Source organism: Ovis canadensis, chromosome 9 (assembly GCF_042477335.2).
Source record: "Ovis canadensis isolate MfBH-ARS-UI-01 breed Bighorn chromosome 9, ARS-UI_OviCan_v2, whole genome shotgun sequence".
Lineage (NCBI taxonomy): Eukaryota > Metazoa > Chordata > Mammalia > Artiodactyla > Bovidae > Ovis > Ovis canadensis.
Genome location: NC_091253.1, coordinates 90,702,868 through 90,722,423, shown reverse-complemented (window position 1 = coordinate 90,722,423; position 19,556 = coordinate 90,702,868). Strand labels below are relative to the sequence as shown.

Genomic DNA, 19,556 nt, shown 5'->3' with positions numbered 1-19,556 from the left:
CATCATAAGGAATCTTTGTTCCCAGACCAGGGATCGAACCCATACCCCCTGCATCTGGAAGGCAGATTTTTAACCACTGGACCACCAGGAAAGTCCTTCTTTGGGTTTATTTTAGTGAAAAGTGCAAGGAAAAGATTCTCTCTGTTTGAAAAACCCAAACTAAGCTCACACAAATCTGTAAATAAAATTTCTTAGCTTCCAGGGTCTGATATTAATGTTTGTTGTATGAATACGTGAAACAGTGAATGAAAGAAGTAAGGAAATGAATGACAATTACTGAGTGAATAAATGGAAGTGAGCTCAAGAAGCCTGCTGGTACGAGGATAAATTCAGCTCATGAAAGGTGTAACACAGGAATGCTGGGAGGAGGTGGAGGGAGCAATCACATCTGGTGAGATCCGTGAGGCTCAAACTGGCTGTATCTGGCAGAGTCGCCAGGAGGGTTCACAAATCCTGGAGTCCAACCTGTTAAATAAGAGTCTTTGGGGGTGGACTCGCAATGGTGTTTTCAAAAGCTCCTTAGGAGATGCCAATGTTCAGCCAGAATTGAGAACACTGGGAGAGGAGGACCAGAAGGGATTCACCAAGGAAACAGTTTTTGAAAACAACCTTTAAGGATGGAGAGAGTTTTTTTTAACTTTTTATTTTATAGTGGGGTATAGCCAATGAATGATGTTGTGATAGTTTCAGGTGAACAGTGAAAGGACTCAGCCATATATATGTATCCACAAGATACATGTACCCCAACCCCAGCCATACATGTATCCATTCTCCCCCAAACACCCCTCCCATGCAGGCTGCCACATAACATTGAGCAGAGTTCCATGTGCTATACATTAGGTCCTTGATGGTCATCCATTTTAAATGCAGTGTTGTATACATGTCCATCTCAAACTCCCTAGCTATCACTTCCCCAAGGATGGATGGGGAAGATGGAGTTTTGACTTGTAAAAATGAGCAGGAACCAGGGAAGATGTCCTGATCTCCTTTCCCTCCCAACTGCAGTTTCAGACAGTCTAATTGAATCGTCTAATTCAGACAGATATTGGCAACTGGTAATGATGCACCTAGGCAGTGAAATGGCTTTCTCCCCTCTGGACCATCTAAGAGCCTGGTCACTAGGTTCTGAGGGACTCAGGGGAGGGGCTGAACACTGAGTATCCCGGCCTGAGGGATCGCCCATCCCAGGGAATGTCTGTATCCATTGGTATATCCCAACTCAAGAGCTGTATAGGGAGGTTGAGGCCATTTCCTCCTTGAGGTTAGTGTCTCATAAAAAAGATGGAAAATGCAAAGTCTCCCTTCCTGAGGTGCCTTCGCAGGGATGGGACAACCTATCACTGGTTCCACTGCCAGCTCATGTGGCAGGGACCCAGAATGCCTGCCATTGCTCGTGAAAGTGATGCTACAGAAGGTTCTTAGCAGCTATACCCAAGCCCCAAGGGATAAACAAAGAAAAACAATACATTTAGGCTAACAGCTAGGGAGAGAGAAAGAACAAACAAAGCAATCAGAACATAAAAAATAAAGACATAAAATGTTGGAGCTACTGGAGAAGATAGTCTACAAACTACACACAAATATAATAATAAAAAGAGAAGCTGTGGAGACTAAAGAAAAACCTTGAGAAGACAGCCTGTCATGCAAACAGACAAACGTGATTTTTCAGATCAAAACAAACTGAATTAAGAAAAGAGTAGTTGAGATTCACCTCAGGGCCTGGAGGATCAAGCAGAAGAAACAACCTAAACCACAGAAAGGATGGCTTGTGTCAGGGGAAACAGCAACTCCAGCTGGAGGAGGAACAGCTGGAGAAGAGGCAACAATTAAACAATGATGCAAGACAATTTCCTACAGATGAAGAAAGATTCATACCTGTCTTGCAAGTTTTCACCAGACACTACACCCACGTATATCTTGGTCAATTTCCAAATTCCAAAGGTAAAGCAATCAATATTTCAGTTCACAGGTGAAAAGAATGAGAAAGGAGAATCACATTGGCCTTTAACTCTGCTGCACTAAAAACTAGAAAAACATTTATAGACTTTGGAGAAAAAAAGGATTGCCACCTAGGATTCCTTTGCTGGCCAAGTTAGTCTTTATCGATCATCAAGAAAGAAAGATATTTGGGGTGTGCAAGAATTCAGAGAACATATTATTCCCATAGCCTTTCTGGAGGAAATACTAAAGAAAGGGCTCTAATTAAAAAACAAATGAATCATAACAGAGAACTCAAGATCAGGAAAAAAGAGTGAGTAAAAGGAAAGAGTCGTGAGCTATGATGCTTGCTATTTATATAAATATATGTAATATATCAATCTATCACTGTAGGTTGCCTGAGGATGTGTAATATAAATTCCAAATAAGGACTCTTGAAATAGGCAATGAATGTTCCCAGGAAATTCTAATAATAATAATAATCTGCAATGAAGAGTTCTTCTGTATCTTAGCAAAGCCTAGAAGTGGGAGAAGGATGAAGCAGCAAAGCAAAAGCACTTACTATATCTCCTTTGGAGAAGGAAGAGGAGGGAGAGAGGAAGATTAAAGCCTTCTAAAGGAGAACCAGTAAACATGAAAGATGAGTGAACTAAATAGGAAAGAAAATCACATAAGTTGCTATTGATTAAATCCAAAGGCTTTTTCAGACAAAGTTCAGTAGAACTGATAAACCCTTCCCTAGTCTCTTTAAAGAAAGACAGAACAAAGAAATAAACAAGAACACCTGAAGCTCACATCATGGTATGTCAATTATACCTCAGTGAAAAAACAGACAAAATTGAAAGTGAAAAAAAGTCATCATCATAGATACAGAAGAGATTAAAATAATTTTAAGAATGCATTACATGTTATTCTATGACAATAAATTGGAAGATCTAGAAGAAATTACCAAAATTAATCCAAGTAAAAACTTGAGTAACAATTTTAGTGGGAGAGAAGAGAAAGGTTGTTAAAGATCAGCCATTAACAAGGGTATCAGGACATATGGTTTAACAGCTCAGTTTTCCAATCTTCAAAGAATAGATAATATCAGTATTAATTAATTTATTCTAGACCATGGAAAAATTGAAAGCTTCTCCATTTATTTTATGAAGCAAACATGATTTTAATGCTAAAGTCTGATAAAGATAGTTCAAAAAAGGAAACTAGGCCATCTTATTTCTAAATAAGTATTAACAAATAGAATTTATCAATCTGGCAATAAATAGCACACTGTAACCAAGCAGATTTATTCTAGGATTACAAAGCACAACATAAAGAAATCTATCAACATGAATATTTCCATCAATAAGTTAAAAATGAAAAACCATATCCTATCAATAGTTCCTGAAAAGGCATTTGATAAAGTTGAGCAGCCATCATTATTAAAACTTTAAGGAAAATAAGAATGAAAGGGTAGTTGTTGGATATAATTGTCTCTTTATCAAAAATCAGTGGTCCATATCATTCTTATTGGCCAAATACCAAAGGCATTTCAAAAAGTCAAAACCAGACAAAAATACCTACTGTTGCCAATTGTAACTCAACATTTTCTTTGAGATTCAGAGATTCAAACAAAGCGTGGTAAGGTAAGAAAATGAAGGACTGATGCTGAAGCGCCAATATTTTGACCACCTGATGCAAAGATCCAACTCACTGGAAAAGACTCTGATGCTGGGAAAGATTGAGGGCAGTAGAAGAAGGGCACGACAAAGGCTGAGATGGTTGGATGGCACCACCAACTCAATGGACATGAGTTGAGCAAACTCTGGGAGCTGGTGAAGGAATGGGAAACCTGGCAAGCTGCAGTTCACAGGGGCACAAAGGGTCGGACATGACTTAGCGACTGAACCACAGCAAAGAAAATGAAGAGATTAGCACAAGCATGTGCAAGAGGAAATAAAGTATTGGAATGTTTCTTTTTGCTCACAATTCTGTCTCCGCATTTCAGATTTATGCCTGTTATTAGTGTTCCTGTTTAACATTGCCTTGAAGGTTTTTAAAAATAAAATAAGAACATAAAATAAATATAACAACCAGCACCCCACAAGCCCCCCATCCTCCCCACTCCTAGTCTCCTCCAACACAAAGGTGGAAACCATCTATTATCTTGACTAATACCATACTTTGCCTTCAGTAGGTTTGGTTTTTAGCTGAATAAAACGTGCTTAGAATTTCCATGGACAATAAATGTTCAGAAGATAAGAAAAATAGGGGGAAAAGTAACAATAAGAGGTGTCTAACCCTATGGGATATCAGAGCACTCCAAAAAGCCATTGTAATCAAACCACTGTCTGCAGGAAGAGACCAACAGTGAGAGGGACAGAATTTGGATGAAAAAAATCAATCCTGGTACATGTGAGCATCTAATCATGACAAAGTTGGTAAGTCAAGTCACCAGGGAAAGAATAAATTATTTAATATGTGATACTAGTCCAGCTTGCTAGAACAAGTTAAATCCTATCCTATGCCATATCCACAAACAAATTTTAGATGTACATAGGACTTATTATATTTCTATGAAGTAAAACAATAAATAGCTTAGAAGAAAATCTAGGTAAATAGATTGGGAAATCTTGGTAAATAGGTTGGGAAATCTTATCAGGACGGGAAACTCAGAACCTCTGAAAGAAAGACATATTCCACTTATTTAAATTGAAAATGCTGCTAAGATAATAGATTTGGAGGGGAAAGTTTTACAGATAACTTGATAAATGATAAATAATGACACTATAAAAAGAGCTCCTACAAATAGCCCAATTAGAAAAATGGGCAAAGAGTATGATAGATAATTCGTAGAAAAGTAAATCCAAATTCTCAATAAACTTGAAAAGGTGCTCATGCTCACCAGTAGTCCACAGACTGCAAATTAAATTTACAGCGAAATATCACTTTACAAAGATCTGAATGGAAAACATTAAAACAAGAGTGATAGAGACTGTTGCTAGCAGGGGTGTGGGTATTCTCCATACTTTACTGTTGAAAATATGATGGGCCATTTTGAAAGCAATGTGGAAATACATGATAAATTTTAAAATACACATGCTTTTCAAACCTGGAATCTATTCTGTAGAAGCAAGAACATCAGCACATAAATATACATGCGTAATAAAATTTATTGCTTCACTGTTTATAGGGACAGAAACTTAAAAATATCTTATCAAGAGAAAGATAAATAATGGATAAATTATGAAAGAGTATCATCAAGGATTATTATGTAGCCAATACAAACAATGAATTAGAACCAGAGGACAGGGATGTCCACAAGATATTTTTGAATGAGAATTGGAATATGTACAAAATCCAGGACCTAATTTTTCCAGAGAAAGCAATGAACTACCCAAAACCCTACATAGAGGTTCTATCAGTTTATTATCCATCTACCTTTCTATCTAATCTCTCTATGTATTGTGTTTATATTATCTTATATCATTATACGACAGTGTAGAAAGTTAAAAGGTTATTAGCATTTGGTCATCTGGGGGTAGGGGATTGGGGCACAGAGTTGGCGGGGTGAATACTTGAGAGGACTAAGAAGCGGGACATTGCAGGGAATCTATGGATGGGAGTGAATAGCTGCACTCATCTCTCATGGGGATTTCGAGGGTTCTGGGTATACCCAAAGCTCAGACTCCAAGGATGCTGGTGGGGACTGTCTTGGGGGATACTACGGCCAGACTCTCCTTGGAGCATGTGGGTGTGGGAGGTATCACAGAGCAGGTCTCCCGGCCCTCCCAGCACCTGACCTGGTGAGATCACAACACGATGAACACCAAGCACACCCTGGGACACCCCTGGTCTGGGATGTGCAAGACCTCATGCTGTGTTCAGGGTGATTGCTCCTGCTGGTCTCCTGCCCAGGGCACCCTGGTAACCATGGGATTACTGTGTGTACGGAACCCAATAACCCCGGGGCCCTTAGGACCCAGTCTGGTTAGGCAAAATCCTATTGAAGTCCACAACTACTTATTAAAAATAAACCCTAATTTTCACTTACATCTCATAAAAAACATTCAGGGATCCAATTCCTATTCCATATCAACCATCTCAAACTACCCTATTTTTGGGTTTTACTTTGAGACGATAAAAATGCTGCAAAGCTAGGTAAGGTGGGTGGTTCCACCGAAGGGTGAATGTAACTAAATGCCACTTAATTTTTTCACTTTAAAAGCATTAATTTTATGTTATGCGAATTTCACCTCAATAAATCATTTAAGGGGGAAAAAAGATGCCCTTTCTCTCCCAGCCGAAAATTGCTTTTGTTATCTTATTCTCAGCTCTACCAAAAACATTCCTCAAAACCCAGTCCACAAACCCGTCCAATTTATTCCCTTCTCTCTTCCCTCCTGTTTCTAGTTCTGTTTGCATTCATCCCCCATCCTCTATCTCAAATCCCAGGAGACAGGCTGGAAAACATGAACTTCTGCACCGGGGTGGGGGTGGGGGTGGGGTTGTTGAGAAAAGAGAGGAGCTGAGGGGAAAAAGATACATTTTCTTTTAACAGGTGGTGGTACTGACCAGGCTCAGCTGGTATTACTCATTAGTAAGTGTGCCTCTTTCACGTATGGGAGTTTAAGGTAATTTGGGTAGCAGCCACCCTCAGCAGCTTGTCTTCCCCGCACCCTGAGTCACTGCCCCTGACTGTCAGGACAGCTGTTCTCAGCCCCTTCCCCCCCCCTCCGTAACTGGGTGCCCCCATCTAAAAGTTACTTTTGGAAGGGGATAGGGAACCTCCCTTGTTTGGTGGGAGGGAGACAGGTTGGGAGAGCTCGGCTGGGCAGCATGCAGTCTTGCAAAACAGGTAGCTTTGTTTACTTTTCTCCATTTCATTTGCAAAATTGTACCCTTTACTAAAACAGCCTTGGGACTCAAACACAACAAAGACAGGCACAGTAAGATGGCATTTCATTAAAATACAGAAATACAAGTAGTCAACATCTTGATGGAGCAGTAGAAATCACCACAATTAGCAAACATCCAAGCAGCCACTGCCACTTGGCTGCTCAGCCACTGAGAGGGCAGGAGACAGGCGTGTCCAGCTCAGCCCTTCACTCTGCTCATCCCGGGCAAGGCGGAAAGGCAGGAGCAGGCCAGTCTGCAGCGTCTGGGCCTCCAAGGCTCCAAAAGGCACCCTCCAGCCCCTGCCTTAAATGAAGGTGGGCTTCCTGTGCTTTTATGGGTCAACTGTGGTTTTAGGGAATCAATCTGATCATATTACTAATACCAAAAAACACTTGGAAAGTCATTATGGTACAGCAGAAAGAGCTTCCTACTCCCACTCCACCCTCCCCACACTATTTAGTTTTTCTTTAAGTCAAATTAAGTGTGAAGTGAAGGTCACTCAGTCATGTCTGACCCCATGGTGGATACAGTCCATGGAATTCTCCAGGCCAGAATACTGGAGTGGGTAGCCATTCCCTTCTCCGGGGGATCTTCCCAACCCAGGGATTTCAAATCCTGGCTCTGTCCCTTACCAGCTGTGTTGAACTTGTACAAATCACGTCAATTCTGGAGGCTTCTGTTTGCTCATCTCTGGGCAAGGTCAGAGTGATATCACTGGTTTACTAGGAGTCTCAGTTCAGTGGGGACATAAACATGAAATGGTTTATTTTTTCTGAAATTGCTTCCAAACTCTCCACTCCACCCCCAACACCGCCCCAATCCGCCAACCCCGCCGACATTTCTCACTGGGTAGCAGCTCCTCTGAATGACGAGTCAGCCCAGTTCCATGTATTTCAGTTGCTTTTTATCATTAAGGGGTTATATTCAGTCCTTAAGATTCTGCTTTGTTCGTTTTAAAATTTCAGTCTTCTATCCATTTCAAATACTTTCCCTTCCCTCTTAGAATTGCCAGACAAAATGCAGGACGCCCGTTAAATTAAGAGTTTTAGATAAATAAGTTTTTAATATATGTACTTCTCATTTTGCTTGTTAAATCTGGGAACCCTCCCTCAAGCACAGGCTTTAGAGAGGTGGTTCTCAACCCAGGCCATTCACTAAAAATTTCAGTGCCTGTGTTCCATTCCAGATCAGTTAAGTCGGCATATCTGGGCATACCATGAGGTTTGTTTTTTTTCTTTTAAGTTTCCCCAGGGTTGAGACTATTCCAGGGTTTTTCAGGGTGGTCTGGCTTCCTCTGGTTCTACCAACATCTCCCACTTCCCAGCATGCTTTGCTTTGGTTTTTGGACGTAGAGAAAGGTGAGGCCAGTCTCATTTTATTAGACTGCCGATTGTAAACTAGTAACCCTCTCCACTGGTCACCACGGTGCTTCCATTTGGCACCAACAGGCTGTTTGTTCCCAGTGCATGGTGGGAGTCCAAATATGGGCTCTCCTGTGAAGCGCATTTTGTTGGTTCTCTGAAGGGCCTGTGTGTGTGGGGGGGGCGGGGGGGGGCGGTCTTCCTTCTGTGTGCCCCTTGGTGTAGTGGTGGAGGTGGTTTAGTGTCTAAGTCATACCGACTCTTCTGGGAGCCCATGGACTAGCCCGTCAGGGTCCTCTGTCCATGGGATTTCCTAGGCAAGAATACTGGAGTGGGTCGCCATTTCCTTCTCTGCTCCCTGGTATAGAGATCAGGTTTTATTTGCCTCTCCAAATCAGCTCTCTGCCGGAAGTAACTTCCACCCCCAACAATTTCTTGCTGCTTGCTGCCCAGCACCATGTTACACTCATAATAACTCAGGCTTGTTGAGGTTTTCTAAGTGCCCAGCCCTGTGCTCAGCTATTTCAAATGTTATCTTGCTTTAATCCTAGAAACAGGGTGGATTCCCCACTTTTCAGATAAGTAAATATTAACTAGGAGAGTTTAAGTAATTTGCTGAAGGTCATCCAGCTAATAAAAATCAGAGCTCAAACTTGGCTCCAATATCTTGCCTTTACCACTATAATTTATAAATACTCCTATTGTAATGCGATTTATTAAACTTATTTTGCTGTCTACTACACAGCAGGCACTTAGTAGATATTAGTTCTCTTCCTAGATAACCTCATACTCGAAATCTATCATCATTGAGTACAATTTTATGCCTTTCAGTCCAAGTTACTCGGAAACAATTTAAAGCTTTGTTTCTTCATCCCCATATAGTAATCTATTAACTAATTTACTCTTTTAAAACATATAGTATATGTCAGGTTCTGTGCTAGCACCAAGATAGAGAGTAAGAAAACTTTAGCATTCATTTCTTGTGGCTGCTGCTACATATTACCACAAACTTGGTCACTTAACAGAAATTTATTCGCTAACAGTTCTGGAAGCTGGGAGACTGAAATCAAGGACCACGTTCCCTCTGAAGATTCTAGGGGACCATCTCCTTGCCTCTTGCAGTTTATGGTGAATCAAGGTATTCCTTGGATTGTGGCTGCATCACTCAATCTCTGCCTTGGTCTTCACATGACCCTCTCCCTGTGTTTAATATGTCTATACTTTTCATTGATTCTAGGACTTACCCATATAATCCAGGATGATTTCACACACCCTAATGGCAGAAAGTGAAGAGGAATTAAAGTCCCTCTTAATAAAGATGAAAGAGGACAATGGAAAAAATTGGCTTAAAACTCTATGTTCAAAAACTAAAATTCATGGCATCTGGTCCTACCCCCTACTGGCAAATAGATGGGGAAAAAATAGAAACAGTGGCAGATTTTATTTTCTTGAGCTCCAAAATCACTGCAGATGGTGACTGCAGCCATGAAATTAAAAGACTCTTGCTCCTTGGAAGAAAAGCTATGACAAACCTAGACAGCATATTAAAAAGCAGAGACATCAATTTGCCAACAAATGTCCATATAGTCAAAGCTATGGTTTTTCCAGTAATCATGTACCGATGCGAGAGTTGGGCCATAAAGAAGGCTGAGTGTCAAAGAATTGATGCTTTTGAACTGTGGTATTGGAGAAGACTCTTGACAGTCCCTTGGATTGCAAAGAGATCCAACCAGTCCATCCTAAAGGAAATCAGTCCTGAATATTCTCTGGAAGGACTGATGCTGAAGCTGAAGCTCCAATACTTTGGCCATCTGATGACAAGAGCAGACTCCTTGGAAAAATCCCCTATGCTGAGAAAGATTGACGGCAGGAAGAGAAGGGGATGACAGAGGGTGAGATGGATGGATGGGATCACCGACTCAATGGACATGAGTTCGATTCGAGCAAGCTTCAGGAGATGGTGAAGGACAGGGAAACCTGCTGTGCTGCAATTCATGGGAATGCAAAGAGTCAGACAAGATTTAGTGACTGACCAACAATGACTCATCTCAAGGTCTTGAATTTAATTACATCTGCAAAGACTCTTTTTACAAAAAAGGTCACAGTCACAGTTTTCATGAGCTAGGAGGTAGCCATATTTTTTGGGGGGTGGAGGGTACTATTTAACAATACAAAATTATAATGGCGCTTCCCAAGTGGCGCTAGTGATAAAGAACCTGCCTGCCAATGGAGGAGACTTAAGAGGTGTGGGTTTGATCCCTGGGTCGGGAAGATCCCCTGGAAGGGGGCATGGCCATCCACTCCAGTATTCTTGCCTAGAGAATCCCACAGACAGAGGAGCTTGAAGCCTAAGTCCATAGGGTTGCAAAGAGTCAGACATGACTGAAATGACTTAGCACACACAGCACAAAATTATAATGTGGTGTGTTGGAAAGAACTTGAGTTTGGTCTTTGGAGTGAAAAAAATACATATATCAAATTCCACCCAAGGCATTAACTCAGGCAAATTACTCATATTTTCTAACATGCCAGTTCAGGTCTTCTGAGAAACGGTTGGAATTAGATGTGCAAGAGGCTTGCTTATTGGAGGACATCCCTGTGGGATTCCTCAGGGATCCGGTCCGTACTTGTAGTTTCACCAGATGGACTGTTCTACATGATATATCTAGCTGCAAGGGAGTCTAGGAAGAATATATTAACTTCCCCGTCTTTATTGTACAGATAGGCAAGAGGGAGAGGGGATTTTGAGTATCTGATACATAATACCTAGATAATACAATGCCTGAACCATACAATATTGGTGTCCACAGTGCCTGTGGCATGACATTTGGAAGCTTCAGTTCCTATCATGGAAGAAAAGTACCTAAATTGGCCTAAATCTTTGTTTGAGGAGGAGGGAAGGGTCATCATGGTGATGTTTGGAAGTGTACTGGTTTGCCAGATGAACGAGGACATTTTAGGCAGAAGATGTGCATATGCAAAGATGAAGATCTGTGGGTCAGAAAGGCCTGCTGAAGAAATGGTCAGCAGTTTGGGAAAGTTAGACTTTCCTCATACCAGCACTTGATATTTTCTGTTTTCTTTTTCCTCTATATAATTGCCATTTGAATGAGTATGAAGTGATATCTCATTGTGGTTTTAATTTGAATTTCTCTCATGATTAGTGATGTTGAGACTCTTTTTATGCATTTATTGGCCACTTGTACATTTTCTTTAGAAAAATGTCTGTTCAAGTCCTTGCCCATTTTTTAATCTGGTTGTTTTGTTGTTGGATTGCAAGACTTCTTTATATATTCTGGATATTGATCTCTTATCAGATTGATAATTTGCAAATATTTTTTTCCATTCCATGAGTTGTCTTTTACTCTGCTGATACTGTCTTTTGATGCAGAAAAGTTTTATATTTTGATGAAGTCCAATTTTTAATTGCTTTTTTCCCTTGTTGCCTAGGTGCTTAGCATCATACCCAAGAAATCATCACTAAATCTAATATCATGAAACCTAAATCCCTATGTTTTCTTCAAATAATTTTCTAGTTTTAGTTCTTATACTTAGGGCCTTGATCCATTTTGAATTAATTTTTATATATGTTGAAAGATAAGAGCCCAACTTCATATTTTAAGAGTGGGCTATCAAGTTTTGAGCACTTCATTTTAAATAAATTTAGATATATGGAGAAATTCACTGCAATGCCTTTAATTTTCTTTTTCCCTGAAGATTGGTACAAACTTCATCAGAGTCTGTGGGATGACATTTGGAAACCATAGTCTAAAGGAGAGACAGTGATGGCCTGAACTGGAGCTGCAGAGTGGTGTTGATGGAGAGGCCCAGTGTGGGAGATGCGGAATCAATAGAGTATCATGCTCTTTGTTGATAATGTTTGGGCATTTTTCAAACATCCTAATTTCCAAATATAAACTTCAATATATTTGTGGAAAGATGGTATAGTTGTTCAAATTCCAGCTCTGCCCTTACTATATGACCCCTCATCCATAAAATGACATTAACAGTAATACCTCCTTATAAAATTGGCAGGAGGATTAAGTCACTGAATATTTGTAAAACCCTTAGAAGAGTGCCTGACATATGGTAAGTGCTGCTTAAATAAAAAACTACCAACTAGAAGTTTCTGGGGTCCCTGATGGACCACTAAAATTTATCCCCTTTCCAGACACACATCTGCCTCCTTCCTCTCCTGACCCATGGCAGAGTCTGCTGGGAAGGCAGTCGGTTGACTCTCCCTAACTTCTACAACATAGACTGATCTCTGGGGACCAAGAATAAATAGTTGGCCTGTTATTGATTAGACCTTGAGGTCACTCTTTCCAGTGACTATTGATCTATTTAGAACACTATGCAGTCACTGATTTACAGAACAGCGTCCTGAGCATGCAGAAGAAGACACCCCGCCTAGAATGGCAAAGTTAATGGAACATTGCTCTGGCTGGGCAGAATCCTTCAGGTGATGCCAGCATTTAAAATCATACAAGGATCTATCTTAAATGCTCGGTCATTGTCTTTTTCTTAATCATACACTCAATGATTCAATATATCGTGATGTTCATTACATTGTGATTTATAGCAAGGGAAGATTGGAAATGGCTTATGTGTCCAACACCAGGGGACCAGTAAATAAATTAAAGGCAGCTGCATGACAGCTCTCAACAGATAAGATCCACGTTCCCACCAATAGGATCCCTGGGCCGCCCTGGATTCTGTACATACTGCATCCTAGTTATCAAACTCTCCTTCAGTTCTGTGTGGTCACCTTGTATCTATCCAGTAATTCCCCCCGCTTTGCTTAAGAAGGAAGAGCTAGTTTCTGTTGCGTGTAAATGAAAGAACTTTCATACCATACCCTAATTGCTTTAGGGACACGCATCTTATATCCTCAAGTAGACGTTAGCTCTTCGATGCTAAGGACTGTTTTCTCTGTACCTCTCCGAGTTCCAGGAATAGCAGGAAAGCAAACGCTGTGGATTTCCCTCAAGTAGGTGGGAGGCCTGAGGGGGAACCTAACAAAGTACTCCTGGATGGTCGGCATGGTCGCTGGGAGGCTTAAGGTGTGGGGAAAATGACGAGAAATAAGGGCCACCTCCCATCTAATCAGTATCGGACGAGGGCTTTTCAAGAACAAAGCTAGCTTTTAAGAGGAGAAAAAGTCTGTTATATAAAAACATTCTCTTTGCTGCTAGTCCTTAACCTGCAGGCCCAGCTCACGGAGAGGGTGATCAGCCCCTCGGGCCCTGAGCTGAATCCCGCACTATCTAATTAGAAAGGGTCCCGGGGACATTTCAAGGGGCCTTTCTGAAGTCAGGCTTATACCTGCTTCCAAACTGAACCCTCCCAATCAGGTTTTCCTCTTTTTTTTTTAATTTTGTGATGTGGACCATTTTAAAATACTTTACTGAATTTGTTACAATATTGTTTCTGTTTTATGTTTTGGTTTTTTGGCCTTGAGGCATGTAGGATCTTAGCTCCCCAACCGGGGATCCCCCGCCACAGGCCCTGCATTGGAAGGCGAAGTTTTAACCATTGGACCACCAGGGAAGTCCCTTTTATCTTTCTTTTTTTTTGAAGAAAACAATTTCATAGATGATGTCTACTGTGCAATGAAGTTTTTGTACAGTATCTATCCCTCCTCAAATGAAGTACATCTTGACAGGGGTAAACCACATGGCCACTGGCCTGAGCTCGGTGGCCTGCCCCTCCTGTGCGCCTGTCTCTGTCTCTTTCGGTCCCTGATTTCCTCTTGGGTCTCGACTCTGCTCCCTTCGGCAGGAAATGACAGTGCTCAAATTCCTTCCTGGCATCATCGCCAGTCTAACACTCACCTCTTCTGCTTAGATGTGTGTCCCCCAGAAAGCCTTCTCAGATCCCACTCCAACCCCCACCTGCCTTCTCCCCTTCCCCATCTCTGAGTCCACTCCCCACACCCCTGGCTAACACACTGCCCCTGTTCACACTCTTCCCAGCACTTTCACACTGAAGAGCAGCAGTCTGCTTGCCCGTCTCCCCGCTAAACTGCATGGAGACTGCATGAGGCCAGGGACTGGGTCTTACCCCCCACTGCAGTCACCGCATTGGCACTTGGTATAGAGTTCACTCATTCGCTCAGCGATGAAGACCGCATCCTGTGTGCCAAGCACTGGGAGCAAATGATGAACTGAAACACAATGCCTATGCTTACGGAACCACTCTTGTAGCTCAGAAGACAGAGGTGAATCAAAGAGACACAAGTAAATATTATGAAACATCTCTGAGGTGCTAAGCTCTGTGCTAGATACAGGACACAATTCTACACTGTGATCAGAGTGGAAGAATACATCTGTGATACAATGGAGAAATGCACAGTGCCACAAGGCTCATGATAGGGGACTTGACCTTGTCCAGGTGGGTGGTCAGGGAGGGAATCTCCTGAGGAAATGACCCTCTTAACTTCTTATGCCTGTGCTTTGGACACAGTAAGAGGGATGTGTGTGTGTCTAGATTTACATGCCAATCTAGATATAAAACCAGAGCTAGAACTGGAGATGATAGAGGGATATCCCGAGATGGGAGGGTGAGCAGCAGGTAGCTAGGCAAAGAGGAAGGAGTCTTCGTAGGGTATGCACAGCAGGTTCAAAGGCTCTGAGGTGGAAGGGATTGTAGGGTGTCCGAGGCCCTGGCCGGCATGTAGCCCCCAATACAGACATGGAGGCAGATGGGCTGCAGAGACCGGAAGTCAGTAAGTCTGCATCAGACGGCCACTGCAGCCGCAGCACACTCACTACTGGAACGTGGCCTCCATGTCTACCTGCCACACTGGCTGGGGTGGTTCCTCTTTCAAGCAGGGGTACACCTCCCTGCTCTCAGCCTTTGCTTCCCCTTCCAGCTTGCTGATTACCTGCTGATTTATTCCAGTTGGTTCACGGATGTGGCCTCTCAGGGTTCAGGCCCACCTGCACAGTCTCACTGGTACTTCCTACGCACACAGCTCTCTCCTCACACCCTGCTCTCTACTGCCTCGTGAATCCCCTTGTCACACAATCTGCTATGCAGAGTGACATCAGGGAGCCAGACTCTGTTATAAAGGTACTGTGAAAAGGCATGCAGGTGGCTTAAGCCACATTCCTTAAATAGTACAAAAAAAAAAAAAGAGGCCCAATCATTTTCTAATTTTGCTCTTAAAATTTTCTCTCCTATCTTATGTAAAGCTGAAGAAATCTTTAAGATGATAACTTGAATTTCCTTGAAGGAGTTAATGTAAGGCTTGTAAACCTATCTGTGCTGTTGGAACAAACCAGGGAGATTCCCTTTAGTTTGTTTTTCTCTTTTCACATGTCTCTTTGACGGATCAAATAATATCCAGATGTTGGAGCATGCTAAGTTGCTTCAGTTGTGTCTGACTCTTTGTGACTCTGTGGACCATAGCCTGCCAGGCTCCTCTGTCCATGGGGATTCTCTAGTCAAGAATACTGGAGCGGGTTGCCGTGCCCTCCTCCAGGGGATCTTCTCAACCCAAAGATGGAACCCATGTCTCATGTCTCCCGCGCTGGCAGGCAGATTCTTTCCCACTAGTGCCGCCTAATTGGCTCTAACTACTTTTTGCTTTTCCTTTGCAACTCATGGGCTCCTGGGACAATTCATTAATATTCTGTGTATGACCCAACTCCCCACGCCTCACCATGTAGGAAGCTCAGGAAGAGACAGCACAAGAGAGGGAAGACAACAAAATCAAAGCGTGAGAGACCTCCATGACAGAAGTTGTTCATCAAAGGAAACTGGACAGTGAGAAAAGCGCCTGGGCCACTCGCCTTGGGGTGTCAGAAGGCTTGCTTCTGCCATAGGGCCCTCCCTGGGGGACAGTGATCAAGTGACGGCTGGGCAAAGATGAGATGGCTTCAACCTAGGATGAGTTTGCAAGCAGAGAGAGGGAAATCACGGCCATCTTCGGTCGAGGAATGAAGACATGGAATGATGACGGCGAGAAAGGGGCTTCTCCAAGCCAGAGACATCACTAAGCAGTTGGCCGCCTAAGGATTTCTTGTAAGGTATCTTGGATCTTTAAGAAGATATTCTGTAATTAGAGGCCAGGCTAAAATGACGCCACTGAAGAGACTGGTATCTTCACTTTTCTTGTGGATGTATTTTTCTGTCATAAAAAGTGGCATATATAGAGGAAAAGCATAGACACAAATAATGTGATCCCATCACCCACAGCCTGTGGATATTTCCCTAAAGTCTGCATTAATCTGCGCATGTAAAAGTACCCTCAAACTTTCCCCCAAATTAGGAAATCTCATGGCATAGTCTATCTTCTAACTTGCTTTTCCTCGCTTCAAAATGTATAACGATGTATAATATCAATATATATAGATTTGTATGACGTTTTATGATAAAACAGTACTCAATTATATAAATTTTGAGCAATTTCATTCCCTCCAGCTTAGAAATTTGTCTTTTTGCATTTTTTAATCATTATAAACAATGTTACAATGAAGTCTTTGCCAACGAAACTCAGTACATAGCCATGATGATTATCTCAGGGTAAATTCCTACAAGTAGAATTGCTGGAACAAATGGCATATTTTTAAAGAATTTGAATAGGATTACAGAGTACCCTTATAAAGATCATGCCAATTTATATTCCTGGGTCCTGTTGGCAATGTAAAAGCATTCCCATTTTCTCCCATTCTCAGTAAAGTGTATCTTACAAGATGTTAATTCAGGAGAATGCTGGCAATACTAATTAGGCAGTGAAGAGAAGTAAGCATCAAAACTTGTTCACCCCAGTCTCCTTCCATCGTGAGCTTCCTCACACTCCTCTGTTCTGTCTCCTTGTTTTCTCCTTGGCATGATTTGGGTACCCATCTCTCTCCTGCTTTAAGTCTTAACAGGTTTGAAGGTACGGAACATGTCTGATTCAATTTATATTTTTCTGTACTCTTAGGGCCTAGCACAGAGTTTTGTTGGTAATAGATTTGTTAAATATTTGTTCAATAAGGTAGGTTAATTGAATTAAAATGTATGATTTCGATCCAAAATAGCTCAAGAGACAAAGTGACACAGTGTAGAAAAATAGCTTTCAGTAAAATTATGAAAAGAGTGAAAATGAGTGTTTTATCTTGACATCCGAAAGCTGCTTAGCAAGAATCTGTACTCTTGGGTTCCTAAAAGAATCCTTGCCAATGTCGCCCACAGTCAACAGGCTCATTTAGTTAGTCATTCATTTATTCAGACAGTTACTAGGGACCTGTCAAGCACCAAGCACATCAGTGAAATGAACCCAGTGGCTGCACTCAGGGATTTTGCTGTGGAGCTGGAGAGCTGAAACATACACATTGATTCCACGAGAGATGATGAGTACCCATGACGTGCCAGGCCCCAGGGATACAGAAATAAATAATATCTCAACCATGACCTCTAAGAGCTTATGATCCCGTGGAGCAGAGAAACTGGAGAGAAATAATTTCACCATGGCGTGATGAGGGCTCTGCCTGCCATAGCAGTGCACCAGCAGAAGGCACCAGCGTGTGGGAGGAAAAGAGTGAGCTTCAGGATCAGGCAGACCTACATTTGAATTTGTAATCCACTTTCCAGTTCTGGGACCCTGGGCAAGCCACTTCCAGCTTCAGTTTCCTTACACCAGGTTTTCTAGGAAACAATGTGTGTGAAAGGCCTTCAGTATCTGTAGGTGGTAAGTGATTGTGGTTAGCAGGATGAGGGAGAGGAGCGGGTGCTAGGATTGAACCGGGCGGGATAAAAGGGACATTACTGGGCACAAAACGTGGAGAAGAACCTTTCAAGGAAAAGGAACAGCATGTGCAAAGTGGAAGCATGAAAACCACTTGTCCGTTTGGAAAATCACGGTTGTTTAGTGATGTTGTACCAAACAACACAGAACAAGGAAGGGCGGGGAGTAAGGAGCAGGAACTGAGCAAAAGACAGATCACCGCATGGCTGCGTATGTCCTAGTGAGAAGCCTGGGTGGTATCTTCTGTAGTTGATATGTCCAGTACAGCAGCCACTAGCCCCATGTGACCCTGTAACTGTATGTGACTGACAGACATTGAAAGCAGACTGCCAGTTACCAGAGGGAAAAGTGGGGGGAAGGATAGCTTAGCAGTTTGGGATTAGCAGATACAAGCTACTACATATGAAATAGATAACCAACAAGGACATACTATATACCACCAGGAACTATACTAAATAACTTGTAGAACCTTATATGAAAGTATATGTAGTACCTTATATGAAAAAGAATATAGTTTGTTCCAGAACACACACTGAAGCTCCCAGCTGGAAGTCCGAAACAAGCTAGGCAGCCACCACAAATGGGCTGGTGTTGGCAGACAAGATCACAACGGCCCTGCAGTAGCACACAGGGTGGAGACTGGCACCAGCAGCTGCAGTGGGAAAAAAATAACAGCCCAGAAGAATATATGATCCACCCTGTGCAAGAACTCAAGATCCTAGAAGTTCAGTTCCTAAAAGTGTTTTCTGCACAGAATGGGCAAATTGCAATCACCGTTGATGAATAATTAAAGAAATAAAGCTTTTGACAGAGGATGAAATTGTTGGATGGCATCACCAACTCGATGGACGTGAGTCTGAGCAAACTCCGGGAGGTGGTGCAGGACAGGGAAGCCTGGGGCGCTGCAGTCCATGGGGTCGCAAAGACTCAGACACAAATCAGTGCACGATAACAAAGCTTTCGACATTCGGAGTTTTTAGAAAAGTGTCAATATCTGAGATGCAGAATTTTATATCTTTGGCTTCTTTAAAGTTAGCAATACAGACAACATAAAACTCTATTTTTTTTGTCTGTATTTTGTCAGGCAATATAGACAAAAAAAAAAAAGAACTCTAATCTTCCAATTTAAAAAAATTCACATTGGGCTTCCCTAGCGGCTCAATGATTAAAAAAAGATTTGTCTGCCAGTGCAGGAGACATGGCTTTGATCCCTGATCCAGAAAGATCCCACATGCTGCAGAGCAACTGAGCCTGTGGGCCGCAACTACTGAACCTATGCTCTAGTGCCCAGGAGCCTCAACCACTGAGCCCACATGCCACAGCCACTGGGGCCCGCATGCCTTAGAGCCCATGCCCCACAGCCAGAGAAGCCACTGCAATAAGCCTGTGCACCACAGCTAGAGAGTGGCCCCGCTCTGCAGCCAGAGAAAGCCCGCACAGCAACAAAGACCTAGCATGGCAAAAAATAAATAACTATTGAAAAGAATATATATATTATATATATATGTATAACTGAATTCCTTTGCTGTGTACCAGAAACTAATCAACACTGTGTACAGTGTTGATTTACAACACTGTAAATCAACTACACTTCAGTCAGACTGTGAATCAACTATTCTGTTCAGTTCAGTTCAGTCGCT

The 19,556-nt window shown here is 42.2% G+C and overlaps 1 long non-coding RNA gene across 1 annotated transcript in view; it reads right to left on the bottom strand.

Annotated features, from left to right (window-relative positions):
• The window catches only part of LOC138445962 (uncharacterized), a 76,972-nt gene extending 69,432 nt beyond the window's left edge, over positions 1-7,540 (bottom strand). The window contains exon 1 of the long non-coding RNA XR_011259068.1: positions 7,452-7,540. This is a non-coding gene — a long non-coding RNA (uncharacterized lncRNA). The remainder of the gene's footprint in view (positions 1-7,451) is intronic.
• Between the last annotated feature and the right edge of the window lie 12,016 nt (positions 7,541-19,556).